Source organism: Oncorhynchus mykiss, chromosome 14 (genome assembly GCF_013265735.2).
Source record: "Oncorhynchus mykiss isolate Arlee chromosome 14, USDA_OmykA_1.1, whole genome shotgun sequence".
NCBI lineage: Eukaryota > Metazoa > Chordata > Actinopteri > Salmoniformes > Salmonidae > Oncorhynchus > Oncorhynchus mykiss.
This window is the reverse complement of record NC_048578.1, coordinates 1,027,719-1,047,702: the sequence shown is the minus strand read 5'-3', so window position 1 is coordinate 1,047,702 and position 19,984 is coordinate 1,027,719.

Sequence of the window (19,984 nt, the reverse complement as noted above, 5' to 3'; positions counted from 1 at the left end):
GTACTGTCTTTTATCGATGGCGGTTATGATATCGTTTAGTACCTTGAGCGTGGCTGAGGTGCACCCGTGACCGGCTCGGAAGCCAGATTGCACAGCGGAGAAGGTACGGTGGGATTCGAGATGGTCAGTGACCTGTTTGTTGACTTGGCTTTCGAAGACCTTAGATAGGCAGGGCAGGATGGATATAGGTCTGTAACAGTTTGGGTCCAGGGTGTCTCCCCCTTTGAAGAGGGGGATAACTGTGGCAGCTTTCCAATACTTGGGGATCTCAGACGATATGAAAGAGAGGTTGAACAGGCTGGTAATAGGGGTTACGACAATGGCGGCGGATAGTTTCAGAAATAGAGGGTCCAGATTGTCAAGCCCAGCTGATTTGTACGGGTCCAGGTTTTGCAGCTCTTTCAGAACATCTGCTATCTGGATTTGGGTAAAGAAGAACCTGGAGAGGCTTGGGCGAGTAGCTGCGGGGGGGGCGGAGCTGTTGGCCGAGGTCGGAGTAGCCAGGCGGAAGGCATGGCCAGCCGTTGAGAAATGCTTGTTGAAGTTTTCGATAATCATGGATTTATCGGTGGTGACCGTGTTACCTAGCCTCAGTGCAGTGGGCAGCTGGGAGGAGGTGCTCTTGTTCTCCATGGACTTCAGTGTCCCAGAACTTTTTGGTGTTGGAGCTACAGGATGCAAATTTCTGCCTGAAGAAGCTGGCCTTAGCTTTCCTGACTGACTGCGTGTATTGGTTCCTGACTTCCCTGAACAGTTGCATATCGCGGGGACTATTCGATGCTATTGCAGTCCGCCACAGGATGTTTTTGTGCTGGTCAAGGGAAGTCAGGTCTGGAGTGAACCAAGGGCTATATCTGTTCTTAGTTCTTCATTTTTTGAACGGAGCATGCTTATCTAAAATGGTGAGGAAGTTACTTTTAAAGAATGACCAGGCATCCTCAACTGACGGGATGAGGTCAACGTCCTTCCAGGATACCCGGGCCAGGTCGATTAGAAAGGCCTGCTCACAGAAGTGTTTTAGGGAGCGTTTGACAGTGATGAGGGGTGGTCGTTTGACTGCGGCTCCGTAGCGGATACAGGCAATGAGGCAGTGATCGCTGAGATCCTGGTTGAAGACAGCGGAGGTGTATTTGGAGGGCCAGTTGGTCAGGATGAAGTCTATGAGGGTGCCCTTGTTTACAGATTTAGGGTTGTACCTGGTGGGTTCCTTGGTGATTTGTGTGAGATTGAGGGCATCTAGCTTAGATTGTAGGACTGCCGGGGTGTTAAGCATATCCCAGGTTAGGTCACCTAACAGAACAAACTCTGAAGCTAGATGGGGGGCGATCAATTCACAAATGGTGTCCAGGGCACAGCTGGGAGCTGAGGGGGGTCGGTAGCAGGCGGCAACAGTGAGAGACTTATTTCTGGAGAGAGTAATTTTTTTAATTAGTAGTTCAAACTGTTTGGGTATGGACCTGGAAAGTATGACATTACTTTGCAGGCTATCGCTGCAGTAGACTGCAACTCCTCCCCCTTTGGCAGTTCTATCTTGATGGAAAATGTTATAGTTGGGTATGGAAATCTATGGTGGCCTTCCTGAGCCAGGATTCAGACACGGCAAGGACATCAGGGTTAGCAGAGTGTGCTAAAGCAGTGAGTAAAACAAACTTAGGGAGGATGCTTCTGATGTTGACATGCATGAAACCAAGGCTTTTTCGATCACAGAAGTCAACAAATGAGGGTGCCTGGGGACATGCAGGGCCTGGGTTTACCTCCACATCACCCACGGAACAGAGGAGTAGTATGAGGGTGCGGCTAAAGGATATCAAAACTGGTCGCCTAGAGCGTTGGGGACAGAGAATAAAAGGAGCAGATTTCTGGGCGTGGTAGAATATATTCAGGGCATAATGCGCAGACAGGGGTATGGTGGGGTGCGGGTACAGCGGAGGTAAGCCCAGGCACTGGGTGATGATGAGAGAGGTTGTATCTCTGGACATGCTGGTTGTAATGGGTGAGGTCACCGCATGTGTGGGAGGTGGGACAAAGGAGGTATCAGGGGTATGAAGAGTGGAACTAGGGGCTCCATTGTAAACTAAAACAATGATAACTAACCTGAACAACAGTATACAAGGGATATTGACATTTGAGAGAGACATACAGCGAGGCAAATCAAATCAAATCAAGTGGAGTACCGTGATTAATGGACAGTGATTAATGGACAGTCCAGCATGCATCAGCTATGTAGCCAAGTGATCAGTGTCCAGGGGGCAGCGGTGGATGGGGCAGGGAAGCTAGACTGGCGAGTATTATCCAGGTAAAAAAAACTGTCTGGCTGTGCAGAAGGTAAAAGCCGCTAGCAGTGGCTAACAATGACTAAATAGCTTGTAGCTAGTTAGCTGGTTAGCTTCTGGAGGTTCTTGAATATGTTCTCAAAATTAACAATAATAGCGATTCCGTATCACATTGGGTGAGGCAGGTTACCGGAAGGTATAATCAAAATAAAAATCGAAAAGAGATTGAAAGTAAATGTGGGTCCAGTGAGTGGTTGGGACGCGGCGATTCAGACAGTTAGCAGGCCTGTGCGAACAAGCTAACAGTTAGCGGACCGGGGCTAAACAAGCTAGCAGGCCGAATTAGCAAGCAAGCAGATAGCAAGGGCTAGAAAGTTAGCCTTTGGGGGACGTCGCGATGGGTGAGTCTGTATATGCCTCTTCATGCGGTGACATCGATAGACCGGTCGTGGGTCCGGATATTGTAGCACAGGAGTATGCTTCGGTGATTGGAAGGCCTTAGTTGGGACCTGACGTCCGTCCTGACAGAGAGCTACATACTCTGCATTGAAGTGCTGAATATGTACTTTTTTAATAGAAGCTGCCTGAATAAGAGGCGCGATCAACCAATCCTATAACGATGTAACTGTGTAACGTACCTAAAACAGTTTTTCTTGACTGCATATTCTACTCCCCACAGGTATGCTGAATGTTTTCATGGTAATTATTTGGAGAGGTTAAAGGGCATTGCCTTTCATCAAAACCTGTGAGTGACCCAGACGAACGGCTGGAGCGTGGCCCCCAACACTTTGAAACGAAAAGTTACCATCTTGGGCACCCATAAGACAAAACTCATATTTGGCCCTTGTTAATTTGATCCTTATATCGACCAAATTTAAGAGTAAACATTCTTGAAAGAAAACGTCAGTGTATAGGTCCTAGCAGATTAAAATGTCGAGAGGCTGAACAGTAGACCTCACACGACTCCAGTCCTTTGTTTTCACCATTTGTGCGGTCTATGGCTTCCATAGAAGCTCTAGCAGTATCCTTGCTAAAATGCCCAGTGCTGAATTGTGTCTTCAAAGTGTCCCCTGGGTAGTTTAGTAAACATTCTAGGATAGCCCTATAAGGATAGCTGGCACTGCTTTGACTGATAAGCCGTTCACCCAAGTCACATCCACTTGGGAGAAGATGGTAGTGAAATGGGTAATTAATTAGGCTCACCTTGGCATCATTTGCAATATTTGTCACTCTGAGGCGTAAATGTAATAGGGTGTTGTTGAGGTCCAGGTAGTTGTCACCATGGCCTAGGATGAAAAATCTCTAGGTCCATGGTCTGTAATGGCAGAGAGTGGGGCTATCTATTGAAAACTGAGTTAAGGGGGCTGTGAAAAGCTCGAGCTCTGTCTTTCTAGCTTCAGATGACATGCAGTGTAAAACATCCATGTTGATTGTTCGTTTAGAAAATGAGTATTATTTTTGCCGTTTTTGGTCGAGACCTCATTTTACGTAGTCTGACTTGCTGAATTTCTCCACTTTTTAAGGGCGGGCGTACGTCTTCAACACGGAAGTCTCTTTTTGACTACTGATTTTAAATTAGGTTTGGCTCTGCAAATGCCTCACTTCATAAAGAGTATAACCATCTTAAAGAGCTTACGAAATATACCCCTTTCTCCGACCCATACATAGTCGGGGTACAATGAGAACCGGGTAATCCATGACCCACTTGATCAAAATAGTATGATATGTAGCAGTTATGATTGAGATGGTGGTTGTGTAGCATAACCACTTTTGTTATGATTGTAGATAATAATTTTCTATTTATTTTTTGTGTCTTTTTTTAATAGATGTGTAGAGAAGCTTTGACAGGTCTAAAGTGGAGTTTTACAATCACATTACCATAAGTAAACAGTATTTCGATTTTTGTTTTTTACCCTGTTTTTCTCCCCAATTTAAATATTGTGTCATCGCTGCAACTCTACATTGGGCTCGAGAAACGAAGGTTGATGAAATACTGTTCAACTGTTAACCGAAGTCAGCCTGCGGGCAGTAAATAAAGCCCCCTCGGCCAAACCCTCCCCTAACCCAGATTATGCTGGGTTAAAACCTGTTGATGCCAGGAGTTCCTCTGGAGGAACACCCTCCCCCCCGTTCAGCTCAAACGGTGGCGCATGGAACGCAAAAATATTCTTAAAAATATTTAACCTCCACACATTATTAAGTCCAATAGCTCAAATGAAAGATAAACACCTTGTTCATCTACCCAGCATGTCAGATTTTTAAAATGTTTTACGGCGAAAACACACCACACATTTATATTAGACCACCACCGAAACAAAGACAAGCGGCAGCCATTTTGTCCCAGAAAATATAAAATTATAAAAGCAGGATTAAAAAATAAATCGCTCACTAACCTTTTGAAAATCTTCATCAGATGACAGTGATAGGACATGTTACACAGTAAAAATTTTTTTTTTCAATAATATGCCATATATATCCATAAATGTCCATTTACAGTGTACTCATGTTCAGAAATTACTCAAAAATGCCCGCAGGAAACCTAGGTAGCTCGGCAAGATAACGTAAATAGACATCATAAACTTTGGCTAAATATACATGTTCTACATATAGTTAGAAAGATACACTGCTTCTTTATGCAACCGCTGTGTTAGATTTATTTTTAACGTTACAGAAATCGCACACTATTTCATATGCTGAGGCAGCGCTCAGTTCCAAGCTACATTTCCACGTAATGTTGGAGTCAACAGAAACACAGATTTAAGCATAAATATTCCCTTACCTTCGATGGTCTTCGTTCAGAATGTTCTGGAAGGGTTCATACTTACCCAATACATCGTTTGGTTTCAAGTCTTGCGTCTTTGTATTAGCTACTGCTAATAACATCAGCTGAAATGCACCCAAAACGTCCTCCGGTCCGGATAAGTTGCGCATCAAAACTTCAAAATTACACATTATATGTCGACTAAACAGGTCAAACTAAGTGCAGAAGCAAGCTTTATGATGTTTTAGACGTGCAAAACAAACTTCAATTCAACCGGGCATCGTTTGCTCTTCCCAGGAGTGCTGGAACAAAGAAATGGCTGTGACCAATTCGCGCCCTGACGCACAGGTTTTTTTATCGCGACACTTACTCCAACCACTCCTATAGGGCCAATTCTCGCGCGATTTGAACGATTGAACGCTCCAAAGAAAGAGGACATCTAGTGGAAGAGATGGAAAGTGTCCCCAGATCCATAAGTGGTCGGGAAGGGTGGGGGCATGACGTCAAAGTTGCTCCAACTTTCATGGCCACAAAAACTAGTTTGGAAGAATGCATGCCCTGTGAGTTCTGCTATACTTACAGACATAATTCCAACGGTTTTAGAAGCTTTAGAGTGTTTTCTATCCAATAATAATTATTATATGCATATATTAGCAATTTTTTATATTTTTTTTTTTCAGTTTACTAGGGGTACCCAATTTCTCCAAAGGGGGCGTAAATCTGCCTGGCATCTATGTGACTCCCTATCATGGCCGGTTGTGATACAGCCTGGGATCAAACCCGGGTCTGTAGTGACGCTTCTAGCACTGCGATGCAGTGCCTTACACCACTGCGCCACTCGGGAGGCCACACCTGGATTTTTTCAATACATTTCTTGCTTACTGGTACGTTGTGTGGCTTGTCATAGTTAACAGTGACTACATCCCCGTCCTCTCCATCTATGTGAACTGTTAGCAGGTGTCTCCTACCCTTTGATAGGATATGATGTCGGTATGCACAAACATGGGCTAAAACCCTGCATGTACACTAGCTTTCAAAGGTTTGGGGTCAATTAGAAATATCCTTGTTTTTGAAAGACAAGCACATTTCTTTATTGATTAAAATAACATACATTCATCAGAAATACAGTGCAGACATTGTGACTGTTGTAAATGACAATTGTAGCTGGAAACGGCAGATTGTTAATGGAATATCTACACAGGTAGACAGAGGCCCATTATCAGCAACCATCACTCCTGTTTTCCATCACTCCAACCATCACTTCTGTTTTGTGTTAGCTAATCCAAGTTTATAATTTTAAAAGGCTAATTGATCATTAGAAAACCCGTTTGCAATTATGTTAGCACAGCTGAAAACTGTGTCCTGATTAAAGTAGCAATAAAACTGGCCTTCTTTAGACCAGTTGAGTATCTGGAGCATCAACATTTGTGGGATCGATTAGAGGCTCAAAATGGCCAGAAACTCGTCAGTATATTCTTGTTCTGAGAAATGACAGCTATTCCATGTGAGAAATTGCCAAGAAACTGAAGATCTGGTACAGAGCTTTGTACTACTCTCTTCACAGAACAGTGCAAACTGTCTCTAATCAGAATAGAAAGAGGAGTGGGAGGCCCCAGTGCACAACTGAGCAAGAGGACAACTACCTTAGGAGTGTCTAGTATGAGAAACAGATGCCTCACAAGTCCTCAACTTGCTGTTTCATTAAATAGTACCCGTAAAACACCAGTCTCAACATTAACAGTGAAGAGAAGACTCCGGGATGGTGGCCTTTTAGGCTTCCTCTGTCCAGTGTCTGTGTTCTTTTGCCAATCTTAATCTTTCCTTTTTATTGGCAAGTCTGAGATATGCCTTTTTCTTTGCAACTCTGCCTAGAAGGTCCGCATCCTGGAGTCTGTATAGCTAGCTCATCATACCCCGTGATTTGTACATGTTTTTGAACATGGTTGTAGTTCAATAATGATTTCATATGGTTCACGGCTAGGAGGGTGTTCATCTCAAAGATGATCCTCTACAGTAATATAGAATCTACTAAATTTGCGGGGTTCAGATATCCTTTTAAAAGAAAAATCACAGTCCTTTTCCTTGACACTATACCAACTATGTGGGTATGTGATCTCGCTGAGATCTACTTCTCAGTCTGCTGCTAACGCAATAGGTTTTGCAAAATTGGTTGTATAATCCAAACATTTGTTGTTGAAATATATACCTGCAGACAAATTACTGGGGAGGGTAAGGTAAAAATCTGCTGTGTTCCATGACGCCCTTCAGTGTACACTCAAATGGAGGGATTTTCATCATTCATGTGGGTTTAAGTTTACGCCCCCTGCCTCCACTACCTCTTCCTCTAGTACCCAACTGTGGAACATTTGGGGCCAGTTTTATTTTGAAACGAGTTTACCGAAGACACCTCAGAGGGCTTGATACGGATACTCCTGTGGTAGCTATAGTTATTGCCCTTTACAAAATCTTAAACTATATCCACATATCTACGGGGTGTTGTGAGCCATAAAGTATTTCCAGATCCTCTTGTTCAAAGTCCTGTTAAAGCGTTCAACCACAGAAGCCTTCAAATCCGAGCCTGAAGCAAAATGTATGATATTGTGATTCTTCATGAATTTCTAAAGAGTATTTTTAAGTATCAGTCTGCGCTTTCTTGGTTGCTCCTCCTTCCTCAAAGTTAAGAGTCAAAGGCCCTGGTCACCTCTGCCCCACTCTTATTTTTTTAAGACCCTTACAAAAGCTATTTTATCGAAAATGTCTGCAATCAACATGCATCGATTTCCATAATGTTTATTGGCAAGTGCCTGCACGTCACAGATTAGCCTGAAACTGTGACAAGGGATGATTAGAAAAAAATATACTTAGAAGAAATTGTTTTTACACCGGTTTATGCAAAGTGTAAGCATCCTGCGCTGCTAAAAAATTGGTCACTTGATCATCGCTTAACCTGCTGCCTGTTTCTTCAGCTATTGCTCTCTGGAACCTCTCCTTTCCACTAAAATACCCTGGGTTTGAGGGGGAATCATAAATGTTTTTCATCAGCACTTATTTTTATGTATTACATATATATACATACAGTGTATGTATGATATGGAGGAAGAGATTAATACCCGTTTTCTCGATGGCAAAGGCATGGAATACATTGAAATTGGAAAACGTACATATTTTTGGACTCCTCAGTCCACGTGAAAAAATTCAGACCCCTTGACTTTTCCCACATTTTGTTACGTTACTGCCTTATTATAAAATTGATTAAATAAAATTGTTTCTCATCAATCTATGCACCATACCCCATAATGACAAAGCAAAAACAGGTTTGTTGAAATGTTTCTAAAAAAAATTTTTAATAAATGTTTATTATTAAAACTAAAAACAAATACCTTATTTACATAAGTATTCAGACCCTTTGCTAAGAAACTCGAAATTGAGCTCAGGTGCATAATGTTTCCATTAGAGTCCACCTGTAGTAAATTCAATTGAATGGAAATGATTTGGAAAGGCACACACCTGTCTATTTAGGTACCCCAGTTGATAGTGCATGTCAGAGCAAAAACCAAGCCGTGAGATGGAAGAAATTGCCAACAGAGCTCTGAGACAGGATTGTGTTGAGGCACAGATCTGGGTAAGAATACCAAAACATTTCTGCAGCATTGAATTTCCCCAACAACACAGTGGCCTCCATCATTCTTAAATGGAGAGAATTTTGGAATCACCAAGACCATCCCTATAGCTGGCCGCCCAGCCAAACTGAGCAATCGGGGGAAAGGGGCCTTGGTCAGGGAGGTGTCCAAGAACCTAATGAACCTAATGAACCATCACTCTGACAAAGCTCCAGAGTTCCTTTGTGGAGATGGGTGAACCTTCTCTGCAGCACTCCACTAATCAGGCCTTTATGGTAGAATGGCCCGACGGAAGCCACTCCTCATTAAAAGGCACATGACAGCCCGCTTGGAGTTTGCCAAAAGGCACCTAAAGGACTTCGACCATGAGAAATAAGATTATCTGGTCTGAGGAAAAGATTGAGGTTGCGCCAAAAATAAACTGATCAAATTCAGGACATTTATAAGGACTGTGTTTGTGCAAAATGTTTCTGTGAAAAAATAGTGTGGCCAGCTCAAAAGCTGACTGTTGTTTCAATCGAAACTGGATGTTCCAAATAATCACACCGGTGTGAGTGTACTGTACACGGCAGGGACCACAGCAGAATGATCAAACCCATTTGTTGGTACGTGTGAAAAGGTTAACAGATCAACCACAGGACAACCGAAGGACACATCAACTTCACACTTCAAACTATAATATGAGATGGTCAGTATGTGTTGGTAATAATTTCTAATGCAGCTTTTTTGAAAGTGTTACTCTCCACTTTCTGGAGGACCTTGTTTTGAAATCAGTAGAATTAGAGTATGATAGCTAAGAAATAGACAGAGTCGAAAAGAGAACACACAGATTACATCTTCAAACTAAGAGCAAACATGGCATCGGTGACAGAAGGAGAAGCGTCTATCCATCTATACATTTTCAGATATTACACGTTTCTAATTTTGTCAAAGTCATTTTCATTTAAAGTTAGTGTACTGTTAGCTAGCTAACGTTACGTGTATGATCTGTGTAGTAATTTTATTCGTATCTTAGAGCCATTTGCATTGCTCGTTATAGCCCTATGTTAGCTAGCTAACATTGAACCTGGTTGGTTAGCGATCTGGAGATTCATGCAGGGTAGTAACGTTATGAGTTGGGATTATGGTTCATTATTTAGCTAGCTTTCTACATGTCTAAACAAAAGACTCCACTATACAAGTAACTATTTCAATAGAATGTTTTATGATGTCACTGAGACAACTGTCAATAGACGTAGCTGGTGAATTCGCTCTGGCTATCTACTTCGATTTCAGAGAACTCTCATCTGAGTGACAGAGAGTGCTCAACACCAGTTGAATATGGCCGGTGTCTGTAAACGTTGACAAAAAAGTAAATTGTTACCAGCAGCACAGTTACAGTCACCAATGCTCTGGATAACATAACAGCCTAACCAGCTCTACTAGTGCAAATAAAATGGTCAGAGTGAGCTGTTCTCTCATTTGTGTCTGGAATTAGCTAGCAAGCTAGCCAATGTTAGCCAGTTACCTTGGTTGCTTGAATGCTGCTGTTTGATTAGAATGCTCAGATCAACCCTACTCTTTGGTCAAAGTGTCCAGTTTGTGCTCTGAACAATCCAAGAGCGAAACGCTCTGAATTTACAACCTGACAACACCCTGAGTTTACGAACGCCCAGAGCACACTCTGGCACTCCAGACTAAATGTACCAGATTAAATGTACCGTAGTTTAAGTTTAGTACATAGCCTCACATGTGAATCCTTAAAGAGATTGTGGGGCTAAAGCTTATTGTGAACGATGCTGAATGGCTGTAGACAAATAAGAGCTCTCCAGTAGGTACCATAATATTCAAGGGCCATTTTCTCAAAAGTGAGGTTTATCAACTTTCAAAGCAGAATTACTTTTCCATTGTTCCTCAAATGCAGTGTATGATATACCATTTGTAGCTCTGAGTCTCTACTTTTATCCAATGTGCCACATAAGATCGAGCCGGTCGGTCAAATATTCTCTCTGTTGGAACGTTGCTGAGGGGACTTGCTTCCATTCAGCCACAAGAGCATTAGTGAGGTCGGGCATTGAAGTTGAGCAATTAGGCCTGGTTTGCAATTCGGCTTTCCATTTCATCCTAAAGGTGTTAGATGGGGTTGAGGTCAGGGCTCTGTGCAGGCCAGTCATGTTCTTCCACACCGATCTCGACAAACCATTTCTGTATGGACCTCGCTTTGTGCACGGGGGCATTGTCATGCTGAAACAGAAAATGGCCTTCCTCAAACTGTTGCCACAAAGTTCGAAGCATAGAATATCATTGTATGCTGTAGCGTTAAGATTACCCTTCACTGGAATTAAGGGGCCTGGCCCTTTAGAGTTGGCACTATGTAGCGTTCTCCTGGCATCCGCCAAATGTAGATTCATCCATCAGACTGTCAGATGGTGAAGCGTGATTCATCACTCCAGAGAGCATGTTTTCACTGAGTCCAATGGCAGCGAGCTTTACCCCACTCCAGAGGACTCTTGACATTGTGCATGGCAATCTTAGCCTTGTGTGCGACTGCTCGAGCATTGAAACCAATTTCATGAAGCTCCCGACAAATAGTTGTTGTCCTGACGTTGCTACCAAAAGTAGTGAGTGTTGCAACCGAGGACAGACGATTTTACAAATTGACTTTGTAAAGGTGACATCCTATGACGGTGCCACGTTGAAAGTCACTGAGCATTTCAGTAAGGCCATTCTACTGCAAATGTTTGTTTATAGAGATTGTATGGCTGTGTGCTCGATCAGCAACAGGTGTGTTTGAAATAGCCAAATACACTAATTTGAAGGCGTGTCCACATACTTTTGTATAACTAGTGTATATGTTAGCGACTGAGACATCTACACTTGGAAGCGTAGCTGCTAGGTTTTAGGGAGCTATGAAATAGAGGTCCATGCCACACTTAAAGTCGGACATGGTTTCTGTTTGCGAATCGCAAGTGTTTGAAGGTTACTACAACAACAACTGGATGCTTCATTTCTTCACAGCTGTAGTTGTGAGTCTTCATCTATAAGAATGACATCCTGGCATTCAAAGCGTACACCATCTTCAAAATGTATTAGAGGGACAACTATGAAACTATTTAGAATGCAAGTACAGGTATTCGGACACTGTGTGAGTGTGCGTTATCAGTATGACAGACTTGTAAGTGTGTGTGTCAGTCATAGTGAGTGAGACTGATGAACTGAGTGTGTGAGCGTCATGTACCCATGAGCGTTCTGATGAGAAAAACTCATGTGGACTGAGGAGTCCAAATATTGTACAAAACATATGAGCCTTGAGCATTAAAATGTGTGTGTGTGTGTCCGGATGCATTCACAGACGCAACAATCAGCTTGTTGGGGGTGCTACAGAAGCGGTGGGACAGAGGATACGGCAACAGACGCACACACCAACCACCATTCACTTTTATCTCTCTCTGTCAGTCTATCCTCCCTTCAGCTTGTTATTCTATTTTTAGAAAGTTTAATAGCCGCATTTACCCCGTATTCCCTGCAGGCATTCCTGTATTTATACTGATAAAATCATATAAATGGTGCAGGCATTCCTGATAAATCATTTAAATGTCCTCGCCTTCCTGTAGCCCCACCTTCTCATCCTCAGTGTCGTCCAGAGAAACCTGTACATGATACAACAAGCAAGATTAGGTTAGTCATTTTTGCATTTTACAGTATGTAGTGTACTTGGACTGTGGGGGTATCATTAATTGTTTTTTAAATCTACCATTTGCAAAACAAATTTATTGTGACATATGTTTTTCATATGATCATGGTGACAGTCTACCACAAAGCTGTATGAGGATGACCAGATCCAGGTACCAACCAGAGGCTCAGAGTCAATGGTCTCAGATTCCACTTAAGATCCAGCATTGTCTTATCACTGCAACATGACATTGCCTGAAGCTTGGCCTACTCCAAGGTGATCTCCACTGCACTAAGGGACCGAGACGACTGAAAACAGAGACCCCTTCATTCTACCACATTTCACAAAGTCATTCAACATTTGATTCATGCACCATTATATCATAATTAACAATAAAGTGAATTAACTTTGTTTCTACATATTATTTGTGCTACATGTCAGGTCCAGTAGGTTATTGTGGACTATACAGATTACTCAATTAGAATGTTGTTTAGGTTGACTTGAAAAGATTATGTTTTGGTATTGTCTACTTTCTATAACTGGTCTCATCACCTGCCTCTTGCATTTCAAGAAGTTGTTTATGAATTACACTTGCCAGAAAGTAAAGCAAGCACAGGAATTGAACCTCACTGGTGTAGTGTTCGATACAACATCAGGGTTAGTGCAAGACGAGGATTGTTTTGATTAGCTAAGAGGTCAGGCAGATGCGATTTCATGTTGGCTTTTATGACCAAACCTGGACGATGCTGGGCCTCCCAATCATAGCCGGTTATGATACAGCCTGGACTCAAACCAGGGTGTCTAAAGTAACCCCTCAAGCACTGAGATGCAGTGCCTTAGACCGCTGTGCCACTCGGGAGCCCAAATATAGCTATCTATCTACCTAAGTTGGGTTATCAAACAAATGCCTGTATTGGAAAATAGCTAGCTTACTTGCTGGCTTTAGGTTGCTTGCAAATTTTCATGTTCAAAATGCTCAACAGCTAACGTTAGCTCAGCAGCTTCAGTGACTATCACTTTTGTCCGTGCAGTCCCTCCTGACAATCTGTTATTGATGTGAACTAGCTGGTCTAGTTCTTTGAATTGGAAACAAAGTGGTAATGTCATTTTCTCAACAATAGTTCTGATTTGCGCTGATGAAGAGTGACTCTGCTTCTGCCTTGCCTCAAGCTAGCTAGCTAACGTTAGCTATAGAGGTCTCTTTCTATTTTACCTTTAGGGAAGTCAATTCTTATTTTCAATGACGGCCTAGGAAAAGTGGGTAAACTGCCTTGTTCGGGGGTAGAACTATTTTTTTTTTTACCTTGTCAGCTCGGGGATTTGATCTTGCAAACTTTTGGTTACTTGTCTAATGCTAGGCTACCTGCAGCCCCTCTTTGCTGTGTTGTTGTTGGGTTCCCGGACAGGATGTGAAACCTGGGGCCTGGCTGGCTAATGTAGATAGCTAACTACTGAGCAACTAATGTTACAATGCCAATTTAGAGGCAACAGATAAAATTGTAAAAATGCAGGCTATCTGGCTTGAATTAAATATTGAACATGGCTGAGATATGGCTGAGAACCAAAATACAGTGGGGCAAGAAAGTATTTAGTCAGCCACCAATAGTGCAAGTTCTCCCACTTAAAAAGATGAGAGAGGCCTGTCATTTCCATCATAGGTACACTTCAACTATGACAGACAAAATGAGGAAAAAAAATCCAGAAAATCACATTGTAGGATTTTTAACTCTTTACAACTTGAAGGTCATTTCAAAAAGTGAATATGCGAAATTGCTAATTTTCCATCACCTTTTTCGGCAAAAGAAACTAAAGAACATATGGTGGCACTATCTGGTGACCATTTAGGGAATGGAGTTCTCAGCTGATGTGCCAAATTTAGTTCCAGAATATGGAGGGAGGGATAAAAGAGAGGAAAAAGCCAATTCAACATGCATCGGCCAATCAAAACCTAATATAATATAGATGCATCTATAATATAGGGAATATGGTGCCATTTGGGACGCAGAGAGAATTTGCCCAGCAGGAGCAGGAGTCAGAGAGGGGGATGTGGAGATTCACTGCAGGGTTCAAAGGAGCTGAACCACAACGGCATTAGGCTACACGCGGAGAGAGACGGATGAGATCATTGATAGGTGTCAAGCTATCCCATTCCCCTGGGGGAGAAACACCAATTCCCATTAATAAATACTTCAGAGAGGGTCAATAGCTTCAGATGCCACTTCCCCTCTGCATCAAACTCTAATCTCTATCCATTTCATTGCTGCCACCCGACACCCTACTCTCAGTGACTTAGCTATAGGAGTGATGTACTGTACTACGCTGCATTTTCACAAGTGTTTTGACCACAATCTGATAGTGAATGGCTAATAAAAAGCATACTGGTACAATGCTTTTGGAAAGTATTCAGACCCCTTGACTTTTTCCACATTTTGTTACGTTACAGCCTTTATTCTAAAATTGATTACATATTTTTTAAAATCCTCAGCAATCTACAAATAATAACTCATAATGGCAAAGAGAAAATAGGTTTTTAGGAATGTTTGAAAATGTATTAAATGTAAAAAACAGAGACCGTAGTTACTTAAGTATTCAGGCCCTTTGCTATGAGACACGAAATTGAGCTCAGGTGCATCCTGTTTCCATTGATCATCCTTCTACAACGTGATTGAAGTCCACCTGTGGTAAATTCAATTGATTGGACATAATTTGGAAAGGTCCCACAGTTGATAGTGTATATCAGAGCAAAAACCAAGACATGAGGTCGAAGGAATTGTCCATAGAGCTCCGAGACAGGATTGTTGTATAGGTACAGATATGGGGAAATGTACCCAAAAAATTCTGCAGCATTGAATGTCCCCAAGGATATAGTGTCCTCCATCATTCTTAAATTAAAGAAGTTTGGAACAACAAAGACTCTTAGTAGAGCTGGCCGCCCAGCCAAACTGAGCAATCACAGGAGAAGGGCCTTGGTCAGGGAGGTGACCAAGAACCCGATGGTCACTCTGACATAGTTCTAGAGTTCCTCTATCGAGATGGGAGAACCTACCTGAAGGACAAACATCTCTGCAGCACTCCACCAATCAGGCTTTTATGGTAGTGGCCAGACAGTACCACTCCTCAGTAAAAGGCAAATGTCAGCCGCTTGGAGTTTGCCATAAGGCACCTAAAGACTCCCAGACCACGAGACACAAGATTCTCTTGTCTGATGAAACCAAATTTCAACTCTTTGGCCTGAATGCCAAGCGTCACGTCTGAAGAACCTGGCACCATCCCTACGGTGAAGCATGGTGGTGGCAGTATCATGCTGTTTTTTTTTTTGTGGCAGGGACTGGGAGACTAGTCAGGATCAAGGCAAAGAGGAATGGCACAAAGTACAGAGAGATCCTTGATGAAAACCTGCTCCAGAGCACTCAGGACCTCAGACTGGGACAAAGGTTCACCTTCCAACAGTACAACGACCCTAAGCACACAGCCAATACAATGCAGGGGTGGCTTCAGGACAAGTCTCTGAATGTCCTTGAGTGTTTTTTTTTTTTAATCAATTCTAGAAATCTGGTTTTGCCTTGTCATTATGGGGTATTGTGTGTAGATTGATGAGGGGAAAAAATGGTTTCATAAATTTTAGAATAAGGCTGTAACCTAACAAAATGTGGAAAAATACTTTCGGGAGGCACTTTTCTAGAGACATTATACTTTGGAGCCTTATTATACAGTGAAAGAGGCCGAGTGAGAGAGCAGTTGCAAATTTCAGCGGCAGCATTGCCTGCCCTGATCTTCATTGGAGGGGATGATCATTGCACAAGACACATTTTCTCATCTTTATTCCACACCTGACAATAGTTGATAAAAGATTAAACTATATTTTTGCAGCAGCGATGCCATAGCCAGCAGTGAAATTAATTGGAGAGTCATAAGAAGATAAACACATTCAGCCGTTAATAACTCCAAGGTCCGAAGATGATTGGGGGTTGATCTTAAAGATCTGACAGCCAATCTGAGAAGCGCAACCAATCAGCCACAGCAAAGATTTACTTTGTCTCTAACCCAACTCCCCAATAATACAGGGATCACTCTTGTACTTTGTATCTCAGTAATAGATTATGGAAGTGCTTGGTAATATAAAATTAATGGTATACAAAGCCATTGCCTTTATCAAAGAATAATTTGCATATTAAAGCAAATTGCCACAACCAGTGCTGTGCTGCGCTTTCAGGATAAAGTCTAGTGGAAGATTTGCCAAGCAAGTCATCTTTATGCCTTAAAGCAAACTAAACATTTTATGCGGAATAAAGATGATATCGTCGGTAATTAAAATGGATCGATCGGATTCCTTCTGGACAATGGCATTGATTGAATTCAAAAGCAAACTCCGAGGAGGTGTGATGTAATGACTTTAAGAGGGGGGTGGATGAGCTCCAATGAGTAATAATCTTAATAATCTTAATATCTAGTATCTTTTAAACACTTCTCATTTAAAAATCCTAGCTAACTCATGGGTGGGGAATCATATGGTTAGAGGGTTTCTGAAGGCCTTTACTTGATCATTGTCCATTGCAAATGACTTCCCAATTACCTTGTCGAGGAAATGCGGAGCACAAAAGTGACACATCTGACCACTTCAAAGGGTGAGTCTCTTTTTATGGACTAATTATAGTTTTGTTTTAATAAAGAAGTCATCTCTCCTGTAATAATATTGGTATCTTCAAACTATCAGTCTTTTTAATAACGTGGATCTTACTGATTAAATGTTAAATGTTCCTGCTCACGCCTTCATGCATTAAACCAGGTTTGGCTGTTTAATTTAAAATGGAGCACCTGCATTATATTTCTCGGCACCAGTAAAATTAGTCAGTCATTGGGACCAAATTGAAGTGTGGTATTCACCTGTATTCAACTCCAGATAACAGGTCAATTGAGTGTTGGGAACTACTAATTTCATTCCCCTCTGTTCAGTACACACAGAGGGCTAGGCCAGGCATACATATTGGGAGCTTACCACCAACCTTGTAGAAATCTTGATTCATGGCCAGCTTTCAACAGGCCTCAACTTAAATAATCCTGAAGGGCAATGCTAATGGAAGGGAGTGGGTTCGCCGTTTTTTTCATGTCAGAGTGGGAATTTTCTCGTCAGCGCATTATGTTTTATCATTTACTGCAAATGTGTTTGGCAATCTCACAAACTGATACTTAAATTCGGTCTGCTGTTGCTTTTGGGACTTCTCCAGATACTGAGTCACCCACAAGTAGAAGCTGCGGAAAACATATTTATGGTCCAATACCGGTCATTGATGATGCAACTAGTTACTTTTTAAATGAAAGAAATGTGTTAGAGTTCATGAGAGAAACTCCAGTAAGCAATATCTTAAACCTCTTACTTTAACCCCCCACTGCTCAAAAATAACATATATTTCATGTGTATTGCTTTGCTCACCTTTAATATTGTCTAAATTATTGTGTATTTTGCAGTGCTTCTTACAATTCCATGGAACAATTATTGTTTTTCTTAGGCCAGCCAACTATGGCCAGGTGTCTGTATAATTCATTTTTCTTCTTAAAAAATTAAAAAGCACTGCCCAAACTTTCAATCAAAGTTAATAAAGGAAAAATAAGCACTGCAGATTTAATTTGTTCAAATGTTTGCAAAGTGAAAATTGTTATCGAACATCATCATCATTTAATACACTTATTACATTTGAAAAATAATGTTTTTATGACTGCAGGTCCTGTCTAAAGTATGAATGGGTGTGATTTGAATAGATGTCAAGGATTTCAAACCAGATTGACCTTTTCCAGGCAGAACTTTTTCAGTATTTTCAGATTCAGATCAACTTTATTATCCCACCAGGGGGAAATTCATTTGGTCATGTGCTTAAAAAGAGAGCACATAAAACATGAAAAAACAGAAACTACACAATATAATTAATTGAAAGTGCTATAGCTACACATTTAAAGTGTAAGTGCAATATACTGTATACTCAAGGGACCATCAGACGATTCCTTATACAGCCTAATGGCTGTTGGAATAAAAGAGTCCCCATATATATATCCATTTTGATTTGATTTTGAAGAAGTCTCTTTACCCTTGTCCAGCTGCTGCTGTGACTGAGTTTTGAGTGGAGATGATGAGTACTGTTCTGTAAAATTCTTTCAAGTTTTAGGAGGATGAGTTTTGTGTACAGGTTGGTGGCTGATTATTGATCTATACCAATTATCCTTCCCGCCATCCTGAAACTTGACCTGGTCTTGCGCTTACATGTTTCCAAACACGCATATCAGACCAAAGGACAACACACTCTGCAGGACAGATTTATAGAACAGTTGTAAGAAAGGAGTTGCAGTGGGAACTCCAGGTGGCATGCTGTTGATTAAAAAAAATCCCTGGGGACCTCATACGGCCCCCTACCGTCAGAACCTGCCCTAGCCACTAAGTGACATAAGCGGCCACTAGGGGGCCCTGACCTTCCCAAAAAGTCCACGAAAAATGTATTAATCGGTAAGTTAGTCTAGCCAGCTGTCTAATAAATGTTAATTCCCCTATTTTGGGGACTTCCGTTATAATTTCATTGTTTTATCAAGGCATATAAAGGTAATTTTCTTAGATCAACTTCAGTTAGGCCATATTGCTTCACGACAGTTCTGGCTGACAGCCCCGCTTTCATACTTCAATTCAGTTGGCCTCGAAGGACTCTGGGGTCTCGGGTTACATATCCACAGCCATTGGATGCTTGGGAGTCCCGCCTTAACACTAATTTGCTGATTGGGCTGTCCGTCAATTTGTGCCAGAATGATACATCACAGGCATGCAAACTGCATAGCCGAGAGTCTATTGCAGTGATCCTATTGTTCTATGACAAACACACATCGATTTATATTGAATTTCAGATATAAAAACTAACACAATTTGAAAATGTGTAACAAAACCACTTTGTGTTCATCACTTTATATTAGATGAAAGCTGAGATTGTGACGAATCAGTAGATTAGTTCACAGGGGGGATAGACAACAATGAATGAGAGCAGCGCAACAGGAAATTAGTCGGATTTTCCCTGACCTCTAGTTACATAAAAAACGATTACAGTAATAAGGCAGCTGAAATCTTGTAGCATGTCAATTGTAAAGTTGATTGTGAGTATATGTAGATCAGTGGAGGCTCTTCAGAGGAGGAAGGGGAGGACCAACCTCAGTGAAATTTCATAAAAATAATGAAACATTAAAAAAGTTGTCCTTTTTAGATAAAACTATACAAAATAGTAAAATCAAATGTATTTGTCACATACACATGGTTAGCAGATGTTAATGCGAGTGATGCGAAATGCTTGTGCTTCTAGTTCCGACAATGTAGTAATAACCAACGAGTAATCTAACTAACAATTCCAAAACTACTACCTTATACACACAAGTGTAAAGGGATAAAGAATATGTACATAAAGATATGAATGAGTGATGGTACAGAGCGGCATAGGCAAGATGCAGTAGATGGTATCGAGTACAGTATATACATATGAGATGAGTATGTAAACAAAGTGGCATAGTTTAAAGTGGCTAGTGATATATTTGACATCAATTCCCATCAACTCCCATTATTAAAGTGGCTGGAGTTGAGTCAGTGTGTTGGCAGCAGCCACTCAATGTTAGTGGTGGCTGTTTAACAGTCTGATGGCCTTGAGATAGAAGTTGT